At 31.0% G+C, this 19,344-nt stretch overlaps 1 protein-coding gene across 4 annotated transcripts in view; it reads left to right on the top strand.

The window, feature by feature from the left end:
* LOC148304931 (unconventional myosin-Va-like) overlaps positions 1 to 19,344 on the top strand; it is a 195,696-nt gene that overhangs the window by 126,521 nt on the left and 49,831 nt on the right. The window lies entirely within an intron of this gene.

The following is a 19,344-nucleotide window of genomic DNA, read 5'->3' as shown; positions in this document are numbered from 1 at the left end:
GAAGAAGAAACACTGAAACCCGCAGCCTAAGATGGTCGTAAGCCCCGTAAATGCTCAGACTTCCATATTCTTCTTCATCTATGTTGAGATGTCAAAAAATAATATGGAAACCTAATTCTTATAATATTTAGACGGTGTTACAATTGTTTTTGATGTTATTTTATTTAAACCACATCTGCTCCGTATGTGGATTATATGGAGTCCACAAACTGTCTCTAGGCTTTTCTGTCGGCTGCCAGCTACCTTGCATCCTTTCAAGTCAGGTTCGCGTCCCAAGAACTGCCGACGAATTGTCATCAGTGGTCGTCCTGGGCGGTGCAAACCTCATACCTAGTAAAAGAGGCAAGCTTGATTAAGGCTTTCGGGAGGCATGTGGAGTACATGGCCTAGCCAACTGAATCGCCTTTTCTTGACTACTGTTGTGACCAAGATATGCTGCATCCTACGCCGTATCTCTTCATTACTCACAAAGTCAAACCACTGCACGCCTAAAATTCTTCGCAGGCACCTATTCTTAAAGCTCTGTACACGGCTGCTCTGCGCCCTTGTTAGGTGCCATGTATCAAATATATGGAATAAAAACATATTATCTACGAAAAACCTTTATTTTCATAAAATATCCTAGCATCTCCAATGAAATAAAAACTTTCCAAAGCGTGATGTTTCAAAAGAATTGTTTTATCATACCTATCAATTACACAATAGCCTTTCAATGTTATCAAAAGCGATCTACAATAAATTGACTGTTGAACGCGAGGCTTAATAACGTATTGCGGGCCGAACATTTATTTATATTGTTGAATTTCCCAATTTGGAGTTGTGGGAAAGTGGTAACCCTAAATGTGTGTGTATTTGTGAACCTGGAAATGTTCAGGACCGAAATGTTCACACCAACCTATGATCTGAATTAAAATTTATGTTTAATTTAAGTTTTCCTCGGTGAATACCGCGATTTCTTACAATCTATTGTGACTCACAAAGTGAGGAATCAATTAATAAAATAAAATTATAATTATTTGAAATGTTTTATTTGATAATGTAATTTATTTATTATTGTCCGCCTCCGTAGTGTAATGATCAGCACGCTCGGCTACCGTTCTGGAGGTCCTAGGTGCGATTCCCAGGGGGGTCAAGTAAATTTAAGCGATTTTTTCACGCGAATATTTAATTAATATTACCCTGGACTGGTACCTGAAGGGTAGGGCTGATCATCTTTCCTTCATGTGGTAACGATCAAGATAACATCCGCGTTTATATGATGCAGTGCCCTATGCACCATTGGGGTGCGGATAAGGGTTTGAATGAAAAAAATATTTAACCACGTGCCATTCACCAAGTGTTATAGTTTAAATAATAATAAATATTACTTTTTAATACAAAACATTGTTCTATATCTTGTTATACAAAGTTTATATCTTTTAACTTTACTTACAAAAAAGTCAATGAATAATTTGACTTTTTACTATCCAGATCATGTAATCAATCTTAAAGATTTATTATTTCAATGAACTCAATTAATTAAACGTCAATTGTTACATTCCTTAATTACTTTCTTTGATTCACAGTATTATTCTATGTATATGTACATGCACATAAAAAGGTAATAACTTTCAATACGAATTAATTAATACTCTTTTAATTATTATGCATAATTAAATTTTACTGCAATCTTGATAATTTGTAAGGTAAGGAATAAAAATCTGTAATTATGAAAAATTAATTCAGTTTCATTAGTTCTTTCTCTTGATTGTTGCCATTTCTTTATTAGAATTTTCACAGAAAACCTGAAACTGAAATATTAGAAATTTATAAAATCTCTGAAAAACTACTCTACTGATCTATTCGTATTGCATACATAGAATACATAGTTGCAATTAGGTTATAATTTGTACTGAAAGTCTTTATAATTAATGTATATTTTTGTTACATGGTGTATGTACAAGCACAATCTGCCCAGTAACAATAACAGCTGTTAAGTTAGGACCTTGACCATTATTACAAGTAATTTTTTTGATTGATTGAAAAATATTACTTCATAGTAATATGCCCTCCAATGTATGTAAATGATTTTCGAATATCAAAATAAATAAATATGGTACAGATATTTGTTTACCAAAAAATAACTAAATGAGATACACATATATATTTTTAAACAAGTGTAAAAATATAATTTGTCCGGCTTACAATAATATTTCTGTTCCGAAAGCATAGTGGTTAGGGAGTTTGGCTACCATGCTGCAGATCCTAAATTTGATTTCCAGAGGGTTAATCAGTGATTTTTCCCTATAATAATCATAATATCACTCTGGACTTGTACCTGAAGCACAGGACTGATCATATTGCCTTCAAGTTATAAACGATCTTTGCAATAATGCATCGATGCTATTCAGTGCCATATGCACCATTTGGTGCGGGCAAGATTTAAAAGAAGAAGAAAGTAATATCCACACCAAACCTAAATCGAATTTTCAGGTATTTTAATATCACCTTGTTTTATTATAAATTATTATAATGATTAAATGAAGTGATATGAATTTATTTTATTTTAATTATTGGACAATTCATATACCGTTTTCGTGAAAACACCTCGATTATTCTGAAAAATATGGTGGGAAAGCGTTAGTGCTTGTTTATTACTGTATATGGAAAAAGAAAAAAAAAACAAGTTTAATTCATTAAATGTGAATTATAAACTGAGAATCGTCAATATCGAAACTCCTTCAATCTGGTACCCGACGATTCATTTTGAAAACTTTTAGTTATTTACTAGAATTCGAAACATACTGAACATCGACAACCTAAAAAGAGTTGACTATACTATTGTACACTCACTACTACAGTATGGCATTGTTGGATGGGGAGGCTCATACAACAACATACTGAACTCTGTAGAAATAGTACAGAAAACAATAATTGAAGTTATTTTGAAAAAAAAACCCAACAAAATTGTTATTTAAAAAATTTCAAGTCCCAAACATAGAAACCATTTATAAAAAAACCGCAATTTTTCAAGTACTAAAAGGTGACAAATATTTGAATTTAAAAAAAATTATCTTCGAGATTATAAAATGATTTTTCAACTCCAAAATGCAATACTAAGCAATTTCAACAAAACTTTAAATATTTGGAAATTAAATATTTCAATAAACTCCCTAAAGAAATAAAAAATAGAAGATATAAAAATTAATGCCCATTACATATAAACCTTGAAAAAATATATATTATACCAGTAATTATATAAAACATTAAAGTAAGTCCTTCTCCAAGCACAAGAGCTCAGTCTCTTTTTTGGAGAGGCACAGCGAATCTAAAACTAAAAGTTTGCCATATGTATAAATTTTTATAAAATGTTTTATATTGTACTGAAAAATGTAACTATATAAAATAAATTAAAATAAATAAATAAATAAATAACTGGCTATAAATGTCATTTTTTGAAGTTATTTTTTTACTCCGGCTCTGACGTCAGCCCGTTTGCGTCAGGTGTGGCGGCGGGGGTTGGTCGGGGGTGGAAGGGGGTCCGCAGAGGGGTTGGGGGGAGAGGGGAAGCAGACTGCGTTCCTCGGTCACTATAATCATATGTTGTCGTTATTTGGCGATTTTCTGTTTTCGTTTTTTCGACCGTTAAAATACTGAGACCTGGCTTCAACTCTCGTGCCTGGAATAACAAGGTGTGGTTTTAAATGGAAAAGAAAGAAAATAGCATATAAAAATATGAAAATGATATATTCTGGCGTTTCTCATGTGTGTGATTATAATCCAGGATTCGGACCTCACATACTAATATAAGAGTTTCTGCTTAGTAAAAAGCTTCTTTACATCTCACCAATAGATGTCTCTAGTGAAGTTCTAGTGATTCAAGAACAAGGTTTCTAAATTGGTTCATATATATATAGAACTTCCAAGAATTTGAGTAGTGTGGTTGTCAATAATGGGTAGAATTGGTGAATGTTACACACTTGTGTAAAGTGATCACTTAAACCAGCCTATGACGGTCGTCAGCCCCGTAAATGCCCAGACTTCCACATTCTTCTTCATCTTTGATGAGATGTCAAAAAATAATATAAAAATAAGCGTTTATTCAAATGCATGAGCATTTGAATACACACTAAATAATAACAACGTTTAGTAAAAAAAAAGTCCCTATCTAACCAAGTACAAGAGCTGTCCCTTTTTTGGAGAGGCTCAGTGCAACTAAAATTATAAGATTTTATCAAGTAGAAATGTGTAGAAATTTTATTAAATTGTATGGTTTTTGAACTATATTAAATAAATACATAATAATAATATAAAATATATGAATTACAATGTTTAATATGAATTAAACGTTGTCGTTATTTCAAAGCATTCAGTGAATGTCTTTAAGAGATTAAAAATTTTGAACAAACTAGCATTAACACATTTAATTCATTAATAAAAATTTTAATGTTCGTTTGTTCAAAGCCTTAAATCTGCTGAAGTTATTCACTGATTGCTTTGAAATAACGATGCAACATTAAATGCATATTAAAACTTTTAATTCATTTTAAACGTTGTTATCAAACGTGTACTCAAATGCTCATGAATTTGAATGCACGCTTGTTTTTATGAGTTTTTTTTCATTCTTTTCCATTTAATAAGACTTAGCCATATCTAGCTTGTGTAACTATAAATAAGAACATAAAGTTTTTTTTAAACATTTGTTGGATATCCATTATCTGTATTGGGATGATGACAGTTATAAAAAAAAGTTATAACAGATGACAGTTAAAAACGTGTTTTATTTTAAAATATTTTATTTACCACAAAGGCAGCGCCATATGTTTAACGTAACATCAAAATACGCAGCATGAAAATTTGAAATCTCAAATTTTGTTAAAACAATGTTTGTGTTTTATTTTATATACTGTAGTACTAAAATTTATAAAATAAAGTAATTAAAAAAATATAAAATAATAATCTTATTTGATTTAATACATTTCTTCTTTCTTCTTTCTACAATGCTTCTTTTATTTTTATGTCCAATGTAATACAGTGTAATATAAGAGCAACGCTTATTGTAAATTGATTATTCCAATTCTATTCTGTGTGATTATCAATATCGTAATGAAAATTATAGCATCATAAATTGTGAAAGTAATACATATTATTTATTACCTTTACAAAGATCGAACTAAGAAGGGTTGGAAAATGAGCATTTAAATACTAATACAATTATTCTATCATCAAATACTCGTATATATAACTATAGACATCAACGAACGCAAGCACGAAACCGTTGATGGCCCAAATTCAAAAACTCACTGGACTTGTTCCCGTCTTCTCGTGGAAGCCTTAATATATGCAAATGGCCTCTAATTTTTTTCAAATAATAAACGGCTATTTGTTTTCTTCTATTCCGTAAGAGTGGATGACATTCCTAACGATAATCATGTTTGATTGATATGTTGGAACCCGTTATTATTTAATAGGTTTCGATCTATGCTTTCAGTGTCCATATTCTGAAGATATAAATCTTTAATATGGTAGATCTTATATTATTATTGTGGTCATTCAATTCCATCAACTCGTACATACTTATACAGCGCATATTTTAAACTACATATGTTATATTAACTTAACCGTTTGTAACAATGATACTCAACCTTTTTTTCTTCGGGCCGCATACATATATTTGTAAAGATACGCGGGCCGCAACACTATACTGGTATGACAAAAAATATCATGAAACCAACCATCCCCGTTTTTTTTTGAAAACCATTTGAGATTTATAAAATATGACCAAAACAGAATAATAATAGCACGCATATTTTTATGTCAAATGTTTGTTTTTTGGGAATAAATCTAGCGTGTGCAGTAGCAACACTCTTATACCAGATCTGATGTTGACACGACAACGACCATCCTCTTCGGGTTTCCATGTCTGTACGTCAAAGTCGAAGTAAATCTCAAGATATACGATTCTATATTTATAGAATCCCAGATTTTGTAAATCATGTTCCTGATAATAAATGTGTTGGGGGCCGCACAAAAAAGCTTGGCAGGCCGCAGGTTGACTATGGCTGCTTTGTAAGGTAATACGCCTTTATTAATTTAATATTAAGTTTAAATCAAATAAAAGTAATAACTTATATGATGTAGGATAAAAGAATTTATATTTTCTTTTTCTCCTTCAAACCCTCATCCACATCCGATGGTGCATAGGGCACTGCATCATATAAACGCATCTTGATCGTTATCATATGAAGGAAAGGTGATAAGCCCTCCACTTCAGGTACCGGTCCAGGGTTATATTAAATAAATATTAGAGTGAAAAAATCACTATTTATATTCACAATAATTTAAATTTTAGTCATCCATATATGTATACAACAACTACAAATTACATTTATGTAACGTATGGTTTAGTTGTAAATCATTATTGGCAATCAAACTGTCTAAGATAACAATAATTGCGGTCAAATAAAAAACTACAATCAAATACTTTCACTGCAAAAATACTAATATGAATGGTTTGTGAGAACTAAAACATGAGATTTATTTCCGTAATTCATTAAATTCGAGATAAAGAGAAAAATTGCATCTATTCTAGTTCTGGATGTTGTTGATTCTTTGGGTTCGTTACCTATTGTAAAGATCAAATTTTACGCGAAGAAAGATGTTTTAATATGTTTTCCTTACACAGCGTTTGGTACCTTATCTGTTTATATATATAGCGAACGTAGTACAAATTATAAAATAAAGCTGACTTAGTACATATGTCCGCCTCCGTAGTGTAATGGTCAGCACGTTCGGCTACCGTTCTGGAGGACCCGGGTTCGATTCCCAGGGGGGGGTAAGAATAAATATGAGTGATTTTTTCACTATAATATTTATTCAATATTACCCTGGACTGGTATTTGAAGCAGAGGGCTGATCACCTTTCCTTCATGTGTAAACGATCAAGATAACACTGCGTTTATATGACGCAGTGCCCTATGCACCATTGGGGTGCGGATAAGGGTTTTATTATATTATTAGTACATATTACATCCACCGCATAGTCTAGCTGGAATAAAAATACTCATTTTTAGTATTAAAAGTCGTTTCGTCATTTAATTCCAAATATACGATACCACGTAGAAAAATCATAATAACTTTAAAATGCGAATATTAATCTAAAAATTTTAATAATTTTTACTTAGTAATACCACCATTTCTTAAAATCTTTTGTACCGTGTTTTAAAATAATTTGGAATACATCGAAATACGTGGCACAATAGGTTTTCAGAAATATGTAGAGGTATTTACCAAGTAAAACTTAAATTAAAAATGGATAAATATTATCCACAAAGTGACTGCCAAATAATTAATGAAATAAATCTACAAAATAAGATACATCTCTTGATAAACCTTTCATTACAGAAAAGACAATTCGACTTCACTTCACTTCCACTTCACACTATTAAAAATTATGCTTGATGGACTCATGAGGTTTTCTAAATACAAAACTCTTCATATACTCGTCATTTGTTTCGATCAAAAACAAATAAATTTTTGTAGATTAAAAACAGCATATTAGATAGTTATTTTATTATTTTAATAAAAAAAATAAACAAACAATCCCAACAATTCCCTATTACTCCGTAAGTGGTACTTGTATATACATATAATAAGATTCTTATGTGTATACCCATAGATATACCTGTATAGGTTTGTAATACCCTGAACCGGGTTTATTTTAACGAGACACGTATTGAGTATGTACAGCTTCACTTAATCTGATAAAAGGTTAAGTTACTAAAGGCTTGAGTAACAGGGATAATCAAACAAATTACTTGGGAATTTCAGGGCAATTTACTAATTTATTATATAATTTTTCAAATAAAAAAATAACTACTTATGTAGTTGAGTTACTAGATCGGAGTAAACCAGAACCTTACATGATCACCAACGATCTTCACTAACCCCTATTTTTTGTCAATCATCATATATTTTTAAATCTGTAATATTTTGTTGATAATGAGATGAGCTCTTGAACTCCATTAAACACACCCTTAGACCGCTAGGAGTCTGCGAACCCAAGGTTGGGAAAGGCTATTCTAGCAGGGGTTGTATTTATTTCTGCAATGTCATAGATTATTTTATTTGTTTTTGTGATTTTTTTACTCAATTTCCTAAAAACAAACGAAAAATACAAAATAAAGCCATTTTACAATAAACAGTATAAAAATGACCTTCGATGATAATACTGATGTCATAAAAATGTAAATAAAGATAGTATATAATTTTGACTCTTAACATAGATGAAGTTGAATAAGAAAGTCTGGGTATTTATTTACAGGCTTACGACTTGTCATAGGCTGGTTAAGTAATCACTTTACACTCATGATCAGGTATGTCGAATACTTAAAAGCGGTCGGGTCAGGAGTCAAAATAATCGGCTGAGAAGGTGTATGATTATGGAAGAGACGAAAAATGTTTACAAAGACAGATAAGTATGACGTGCTATTCTCTCTGCCTACTCCTGTGGAAAGCGACGCGATGTTTTGTTAGTATGTTTAGAATTAAAGGTATTGTCGTTTTTCAACGCTTTTTGCGTAGAAATTAAATTCATATTATTATACCAAATGCACATACCTCCAGAACACTGCCGTCAACAAGAAAATACAGAACTTTGTAAATAAATAGCTAGAGTTGCCCAACAAATGCAATGTAATAGCGGTCGGTTGCACACTACGAAAGGTGTGTACCTATAAAATTATGGTCCGTTCTGGCAGTGTTCGCTTTACACTGTACACGGGAAGTCATTACTGCCTGGCAGACTATTATATTCAAGTACCTATTTCTGACTCTTGTTGCCATACGGTAAATTACTCTCTACGTAGGTACTTGTGAAAATATCTATTATACAAGTCATTTTCAATGCACAAAAGATTGTTTCAAAAACCCCCAAAATACTTCTAAGTAATTTTGACTTGGGTTCATATTTTGAGAAACATTCCATTGTCCACATGATTTTTTTTTACAACCAATTTAAAGTCAGTTATATTAACCCCCATAAAATAAAATATAATAATCATATGCATTGGAAACATTTTTTTCTAATATATATTTACATTACTCGTATATGTATATGTATGTAAAAAAAAATCACGTGTTTTTCTATGTGTCGAATGTTTACTCACACTCAATTTTAAAATCATCATACGCTTTTTCAAAGTGTTTGCGTTATTTTTTTTTGTCCTTAAAAAAATATAAATTTCATAGGAAATATTTTTCCAAATCTACAATATCATTTTTATTGAAATTTAAAATACGATTATTTAATCTAGTAAAACTGGGAGCGATAAAAATGCAGTTGTTGTTATTTTATATTGTAAAGTCGATTTCTTCTTCTTCTTACTTTGATCTGCACTTAATGGTGCAAATTATTGAATAAAATTGACGCGATGTTATGTTGACCATTAATTATATGGAGGCAAGGTGATCGGTCTTACGTTTCAGGTACAAATTTTGGATAGTATAAAATTAGAGTGAAATATATAAATACAAGAGTGAATGTTGAAAAAGCATTTGTATTTATTTTGAAAAACTTTTTTTTTTCTATATTGAAGGCAATTTTCATCATACAATTCAAAGCCATTTTTTACCACGGACATGAAATAAAATTTCAATTTAAGATAGCTCTGGTCATGCTTATTATACTTTACAATATATAATCTGCGACTGACCATACATGCTGTCAGATGTGTCTACTTACAATATGATCTGTATCTGAATACCAGAGTTAAAACCGGCTTATAACCCCGTGCTAAAATTCTTAACTGGGACAGAAATAGCCCGGGGTTCAAACCTTTGTGGAAAATAAACTAAACTAGATATTATCACTCTCTATACAAATTGATTTTTTGTAAACACTTGTTTGGCTACAGTAAAAAATATAGGTAGGTGTTTTAATATAAACTAGATCGATATGATTTAGATACTAAGATTAAACCTACGTTAGAAATTATGTAAAATGTGGTATTATTATCTACCTCTATAGTATGTTTTTATACAGTTAAAAAGGCGTGAGCGTATGTATGTCTTGTATGAATTTATCCGAAGATATAAGAGATTGAAATATACGTTCGACTCCTCTAAATAACTGATATAATGGGAGTCTAATTTTACAAAATCTGCAACTTTCATACATAAATTATTTGTATCTACCTACTTAGGATATTTGATCAGTTTTGATTCGTAACTCAACAGTTTTAAATTTATCTCAAGATAAAGACATTTAAAATGTAAGTTTGGCACTTCCAGCCATATGGAACATTTGTCAGTTATTTAAATTGAACACACATAATATTTAAAAATAATTTAATGTTTTCTACCATAAACATAAACAAAATAGGTGGAAATATTTAAAAGTCTATTGTACCATACAAACCCATTAAAAAAATCTAATTTCCTGTAAAAAATAACTCGTAAACCCTGTAAATGCCCAGACAATCATACTTCCTTCGTATAAAACGATATTTTTGAAAATAAAAGTCATCTTCACCACGTAGTCAAAGTATTAACTTTCGTATAGAATCTCATCCTAGATAGAAATACACGAAGATGAAAAGTAAAAATATGACATTATAAATATTATCGTAAAATAAATACAGAAAAATACAATAAAAGAAATAAAAATTCATTGTGATGTACGAAACTACTTTCCGAGATTGTTGTAACTCCTTTCAAGATGGTCTTAATCACTCGAAAGTTTTTGCTCGGTCATTTCATTCAATTCTAATGATCACGAAATAAAGCTACCACGATATTAGTTCTGATATTCTATAGTACGGTCATGATATTCAGCATTCTTCATAACTTTGGCCATATTTTGTATGTAAAATAATTATGGGAACCATATCTCTGTTTCATTATATTCTTAAATGATCATAAAAAGTTGTTCTCAAAGCATTTTGTGCACGGCTCAGAATCTGAATGTTGTAATTACAAACACGACAATATGTGGGTAAGCACGCGCGGTTCGTGGCGTCTTGTGAAAGAGATAAAATACAAAATAGCCTTCGTAATGCACCGCTTTATTCGCTGGTTATAAGCACAGCATGCAAAAAATAATATTTGAATTGTTTTGATTATAAGTTTGTAAACATAAAATATATCCCTTTGTCTTCATATAAGTTTGGATAATATATTATGTTTATTCATAGTTAACATCATGAAGCAGTATTTTCTAAACTTTTAACTTTTGACCCCAAAAAAATCACCTATTTTTTATTGCCTTTATGTAAAATAAATGAAGCGATAACATTTTTTACTTTTTTATATTATACATATTACGTTTGCATATGATACAATGAAATATGAAGTCTTTTTAAAATATATATATATTAAATAATTTCTATCAATAAGTGATGCTGCCTTCACTCGTTTACGAGTGATTTAATCTCTTTGATTGGAGTTTGAATGTTTTTTTAATTTTATTTTCGTAATTTTAAAAATATAATTGTGTAAATGTATGAAAAATCAAGTATGATAAGTATGAGAACATGATAATCAATTCTTATGTAATTGATATTTTTTTTAATGTTAACACTGATATCTCATGTATCATTAATTGGATGCTTCCATGTAAAACTATGTTTACTTTTCCAATAAGTGTATACTGCCCATAATCGAATAATCGGTACAAATTATTATCGACCAAAAATCATCATAATTTTATATTTGTTTGTTATTCACGAATCCACTTTTTTTTCATTCTTCATATGTTATGTTTTTAATTCTTCTGCGAGGGTCAATGTCTTTAATAATTTGTCAGTAATTTAAACGTTAAAAATAATTCTCGTGGATTCTTTAATATGTTTATTGAAAACTTGTTTTTCAATAACATTAGACGTTAGTCTATAATTTACTCATTTCGACTTCGAGGAGTTATCGAAGTTTAACTATTACATGTCGTATTTTATCCAAATACGATTTTAGTCGATTCGTTAATTGCTTGATCGGAAAAAAGTAGGAATATGGTATGTTAGTCTGAACAAAATCCCACGTGTTCTCTTCAGATCTGTGAATCAATGAATGATTCAATGATATGTCAGTTTTGCAATTTGAAATAATTATAACCAATCTATGCAAAGTATACCTTCTTCTTATTCCTGACTCTATCTCAACTTATCGTCTTTGTAGACTATTGAGGTCAGTTCTCCTCATCCTCAGGTTGTTGGCCCTTCTATCATGGACCACGTCACCTAGGCCATGCCTTCGAATCATGTTATCTTTCTGTCGGAGCCATGATTTTTTTGATCTTCCTCTAGATGTCTTTCGAGGAATATCCATGGCTGTCAACTGGTATGTTTAGGTTTTCTTAGTCCTATGTGCCCATACTATCTCAGTTGCCTTTCCTCTACCTTACTATTGATGTCCCTTACACCCAGGCTTCCACGAATGCGTGATTTCTTTATACTGTCCCTGAGGAACACTCCAGCTAACCATCTAAGCATTCGCATATCAGCAGATACCAATTAAAACAAACCATTTATCATGAGAAAACAATTATCTCTCCAGAAAGCTCGAATAAAATATTCTGAAACAAAAACGTTTAAAACTGAAAAAAAGCTCTTTTAATCAGACTCGATCGTGATTTTCCGCCATTAAAATATGTTATTGTTATCCGTTTTTATCTTTATTTTCGTAAAAACAATTTCCTGTTCTAAGAACATTTCAATTTATCTCGACAGTCATTTTATTTTACGAGGGCATTATCAAACGCTTGTCACTTTAAATTACAACCTTCCTTCAACTTCGATTGAATTATTTTTTTGTCATCTCCATTCCAAACGTTTGGCAGAATACCTTCATCGCATTGATTTAAATTGCGATCTTCTTATTTTTCTTCTGCGTCGATGTCCTCATTGCTGAGAGTCGTGACCATCCTCTCTCTTTGTTCTTTAAAAATGTATTCTTAATATTTAGCTAATTGGTTCTCTGGGAAAGATATTGCAGTATTTTACCCTTACTTTCTGCACAACAGTTGACAAAGATGATGGTTTTCTTTGATGCTGTGTTTTACAGTTTTGCTGCTGCCCAGCGCCCCGTACCGCTAAACTTGTTTTGACCTAACTGAATATGTAGTATTTAATTTATATAAAAAACATAAGTTTTACTCTTCCTTATAAACCTTTAAACTTTTTATTAAAAAAAATAAATCACGTTTTCACGCGTCTCCCGGTATGCGATTTAATTCGGAAAGGATCTTACATACATTTAAATTAAGGGTCTCTGCCAAATAAAAATAGCTTATTTAAATCAACTGCTGTCGAGAACTCAAAAACGAAACGACACACACATATATGAGTTTAAAAATTGGAGTAGTGAGGTTGTCAATAATTTGTTACACATATATAAAATGATCACTTAAACCAGCGTATGACGAGCCTCAAGCCCTGTAAATACCCAGATTTCCATGTTGAACTGTCAGAGATATACTATGATAGTTTAAAGATATACTATAAGTCTAATTGTCCATTTCGCATGGAATTTTATAAAAGAAAAACTTGAACATGCCATTTGTTGACTCGTTGCTACGCCAACCTAAAACGCGATAATTGGTTGTCATTTAATTGGTTCAATTAAGATTTGCAATTTCGGTGTGGTCAATTGGCTGAGGATCTTTACGATGTCCCTGGAATGCGGTGTGATTACTCGTTCCCTCTCCTGTGAAGCCTTCACACTGATTCCCTTGCTCGAGGGATATTCCTCCGAAAAAACAGAATTAATATGAACATCGTGTTGTAGCAGAATTTTCATATTGTAATAAATTTAAGTTTGTACCTATTCTCGGTAATTGGGATCGTTCGCGGCCAAACTTTGATTGATAAAGGGTGTTTTAATACATATATTATATACATAAAATATAATGGGTTAAATATGTAAAGTTGTTTTGTACTATTATTCATAAATTATTAGTGCTTTCGTTAATGAAAACATAACGTGTGAATTTACTATGGGAAAGGCATTATATAGTGCAATTAATTTATATAAATTATGAATGTAATAAAAACCTTCGGTTGGCATATTTACCCACATTATGAAAATTGTTTGAATATTTTTACATTTCAGACTTTGTACAAGAATTGTGAAAAATGCGGATGAACTAATTATGTAAATATTTTAGTTATTTACAACATTTTGAGTGTAAACATACATATACTTTTCATAAATTTGGGTTTTCTCCAATCAAGAGTTATTTTTACATCTTTTGATATCTCAACATAGATTAATTATTCTTCATATATATTGAGATATTTTAGTTATTATTATTATTTAATTTGGTTATTTTTTATTTTATTTATTTCATAGATACAAACATTTTTATTTGTTTTTACTATATCGGTCACTCCTTTCAACAACGTCATATATCAAAAAACTTGATTTTTCAGGTGATAATTTTGAATGTTTAAAGATATAATAAAATGTATCAAAAATAAATATCAAGCCACTTATTACACTTTTTACTATGTAACATGTTTTTAGGTAAAACCTGAATGTTTTTTCTTCATTTAAAAAATATTTAGCATGTTTATAAAAATAATTAAACAATACCTTTTCTTCAAAATGTAAAAACACCACTTTCTGCTCGTTGTGGGTAAATATTAAGTTAAAAATATGCCCCTTTGTTGGCATAAAGTACATTTTCTGGGCATTCCAAAAGCATGCACAACTGAAAATTGACGATTTTTGATACATGACGTTGTTAAATGTATTACGGCTCTTTAGACATGGCCTGTGTTGAGCCGAAATACTTACATGTTAATACAATTTTGTTGATACAATTGTTCATGTTAATATAATTGCAACATTTTGAGTGTGTCCAAATACTTGTTCACAAAATCTGGATTATCTCCAATTACAGGAGTTATTTTCATATAATTTTTTGACATCTCATCAAAGATGAAGAAGAATATGGAAGTCTGGGCATTTACGGGGCTGACGACCAATCATTTACGTCTTACCAATAGATGTCTCTAGTGAAGTTCTAGTGATTCAAGAACAAGGTTTCTAAATTGGTTCATATATATATATAACTTCCAAGAATTTGAGTAGTGTGGTTGTCAATAATGGGTAGAATTGGTGAATGTTACACGTGTGTAAAGTGATCACTTAAACCAGCCTATGAAGGTCGTCAGCCCCGTAAATGCCCAGACTTCCATATTCTTCTTCATCTTTGATGAGATGTCAAAAAATTATATTTATATAATTGTTCTATTTTTTAATTATTAGATTATATACATTACAAACAATAGATACAATAACAATTTACAGTATTAAGGGTTTACAATAAAATAACCTTTCCTAAAAAAATATTTAAATCTGTATTTGGTCTACAATAATGAACGTATTGACATGATTCATTGTTTCCCTGACAGGTGACACTTATTGTCACGATACTTCGAGCGATACCACGATCAAAAAAAAATTTGTACTGGGCTCATGTAACACATCAAAGTTCAAGTAGCCCCGTTCTACGGTACCTTAAATATTCTTAAGTCTAATAAATAAAAGTATCTTTTATTTCAAGGTGACCACATTTTGTAAATTCTACGTTTATTATCACAGGTACCTATATTAGCATACAAAATAACAATGCTAGTTTTTATATTTATTTGCAACATGTTGTGTTTCCGTTATTCGAATGTGTTGAGTAAATTAACGTATTTTCTCACGTGGTAAGATTTTTTTAGTTCAGACATATCTGTGTATGGAAATTGTTACAATAGCCTTTTATTCAGTTGCAACTGTTTACATCTTTGTTTCAAGCACCTAGTTAACTTATTCTTAAACTACACGTACATCTATTAGTCAGATTAATAACGGGTCTATATTAATAGCACTCATTTTGCCACTGTGGGAAAGGCGTATTGAATTTCCCAAATTAAGTATACTATTTTAATATCTCCCAATAGTTTAGATTCACGCACTTTGTTTGGAAATCTCTTACAAAACGGATATTTGAAAACAGTAGTAGTTGTAGTAGTATTTTTCTCATACCTAAATGTAAAAATTATGTATGTATGTGTATATACTCGTATATGTTTGTGTATATATCGCTCACTCCTTTCGACAGCGTCATAAATCAAAAAACTTGATTTTTCAGGAGATCGTTTTAAAAGTTTAAAAATATAATGAAATGTATTAAAAATTAATATCAAGCCAGTTTTTGAACTTTTTACTGTGCAACAGATCTTTTTAGGTAAAACCTGAATATTTTTTCTCCATTTGAAAAATATTAAATATATTTAAAAAATAATAATTAAATAATACCTTTTCTTCAAAATGCAAAAACAACAATTTCTGCCCTGTAACGGGTAAATATTATGTTTAAAATAAGCCGCCTTTGCTGGGATATAGTACATTTTCTGGGCATTCTGAAAACATGTGCAACTGAAAATTTACGATTTTGATATATGACGTTGTTGAAAGGAGTGAGCGATATATGATCCTCATTTGATAGATACAAGAGTGATGTAAGAATCATTTTTAGTATCCACATTTAAATATATTTTCATCAATGTAGGTAATGCCGTAGTGTAATGGTCAGCACGCTCGGCTACCGTTCTGGAGGTCCCGGGTTCGATTCCCAAGGGGGGATGAAAATAAATATTAGTGATGTAACACTGTAATATTTATTTGATTACCCTGGACTGGTACCTACTGGTACCTGAAGCGGAAGGCTGGTCACATTTCCTTCATGTGTTAACGATCATGATAACACTGCGTTAATACGATGCAGTGCCATATGCACCATTGGGTGCGGATAATGTTTAGAAGAAGAAGAAGAAGAAATGTACAATTCATGTATGTATTCGTATGTGTATATGTGTGTATGTATATATGTATGATCCTCATTTCATAGTTACATTTAAGATAACGATATTATTTACTGTCTAAATTTTAATATGATTTAATTTATGTACATCGAATTATTTATTTTAAAATTGACAGTTAATCGTTATTATTGTTTTTTTTCTCTTCTCTCTATCTCTTCTTATGTCCTTTTTTTTATTATTATTTAAATACATTTTGTTTGTTTCAGCCAAAAACACTCGCAAATGAGTGAAGGTTTTCAAATAATGATCATAAAAATGTACAATTTCTCATATCTAAAAATATACCATGGTTCACTAAAAAGGTAAATTAATCGTTACACCATGAATTTGTTTGATTGCCGACAAATTCGCTTAGCGGCCAGTTCTGGTATTGCTGTGAAAAAAGAACTAAGTAGTGTTGACAACATGAACTTAACTTCTGTACTCGTTATTCTAACGATGTTGGCATTTTTCAAACCGGTTGTCAATTAGTTTTGTCGGGAAATTAATGACACCGGAAATAAAATGAATTGATTTTTTTTGTTTTTTATTCAACCGAATAGAAGTAAAGTAACAGTTATCTACTCCACGTAGATAAAGCGTAAGCTTCTATATGGAATCATAGGCTGGATTGTAAATGCTCTTTATCGATATCTCAATAATTTTCATTTTTCAAACCCTTATCTGCACCCCAATGACGCAAAGGTCACTGCATCATATAAACGCAGTGTTGACAACCACACTTCTCGAAATTATAAAACTTATAGATATTTATTGTCCGCCTCCGTAGTGTAATGGTCAGCACGCTCGGCTACCTTTCTAGAGGTCCCGGGTTCGATTCCCAGAGGGGGGTCTTATAAATATAAGTATTTTTTTCACATTAATATTTATTCAATATCACCCTGGACTGGTACCTGAAGTAAAGGGCTGATCACCTTTCCTTCATGGGTTAACGATCAAGATAACACTGCGTTTGTATGATGTAGTGCCCTGTGCACCATTGGGGTGCGGATAAGGGTTCGAATATAGACATATTGATCAAACGTGTAACACAGTATGCGCAAATTCACAATGACATACGGAATGAGATGTAAATGCCCAGACCTCCAAATTATTTTTCTATTTTTTGTACATATACATACATAAATACACACGTGCATTTTATTTACGTTTTCCTTCAAACCAACAATTTGTATTGGGTTTCCGTAGTACCTACTTACCTACGTACGCCCGGCACACGCTTCCATTGCGCGCTGAATATCAATCACCTGGAAGAGCACTATTAATTCTGGCGGCATGTAGATAATACACATATTGCAGGCTCACCGCGCAGGTACCTAGCTGGCAGATTCTACGCGAGCAAACCGACACTTTTATCTTCACCCCACTTTGCTAGGAAGAAGCTCATTCATGCTTGTTGCTTGACCGCGCGTCGATGTCACCATAGCATCCGTACGAAACCTGAATACTACTAAAAATATTGCAGTACAGATATCAAATATTGCGAACAAAATATTAATAAAAAAGTAGTATCGCTTAGAAAATGTGAAAAACACAGTAATTAATATTTAATAAATATATTTTGCCATAAAAAAGAGAAAAATCATAATAATTTCTATTTAATTTAAGTTTAAATACGTAAATACGACTTTTTCTTTAAATTTATTGTGATATTTGTTTCGATGCATTCAGCATCATTTTCAAACGTACGGTGTTTGAAAATGATGCGAAATGCATCGAAACACGTGTCACAATAGATTTTAACAAATAGTGGTATTTACTAAGTTAGACTTAAATTAAAAATATAAAGATTTTGCCACAAAGTGATAGATCAATTAATGACATAATTATTTAAGATATTTTATACAGTTTTGGGAGTCTGGGCATTTATTGGGCTTAAGACCTATCATAGGCGGGTTAAGTGATCACTTTACACACTTGCAACATTCACCAATTACCAATACCAATGATTGACAACCACACTTCTCAAATTTTCGTAGCTCCGAGATACATTGATCAATCTGGTGACACGGTACATATGAGTTCACAACAGTCATCTTTGTCGGTTTGAGAAAGCTTTTATTTAGCAGAGACTTTTTTATTCGTATGCAAGATCCGAACACCAGATTATATTCACATACTGAGAAACGCGTGAAAACATGATTTTATTTTTTTTTATTTAAAATTATTTTATACGGTTTTAATTTAAATTTTTACTTGGTAAATACCATTATTTTTGACCTCGAGATAAATTTTGTATTGTAGCTTATAAGAATAAACCTTTACTTATGAAATAATGGTATTTACCAAGTAAAACTTAAATGAAAAATGGAGAGACATTGTATAATGATATATACTTTTAGTGTGTCGTTTGCAGACATTTATTTATTAATGTATACATGTGTTACTAAATGAATGTGCCATTAAATTTTTATGTTACTTCTAGATTAATATCGGCATACTTTATATAATTTAAAACGATTCATAACAAACAAATCGTTAAATTATACGAAAC

The sequence above is a fragment of the Brachycentrus maculatus genome, unplaced genomic scaffold, assembly GCF_059751285.1.
Source record: "Brachycentrus maculatus isolate JH-2025_06_01 unplaced genomic scaffold, ASM5975128v1 h1tg000297l, whole genome shotgun sequence".
NCBI lineage: Eukaryota > Metazoa > Arthropoda > Insecta > Trichoptera > Brachycentridae > Brachycentrus > Brachycentrus maculatus.
The sequence above is the reverse complement of the archived record's forward strand: the minus strand, read 5'-3'. Positions and strand labels throughout refer to the sequence as shown.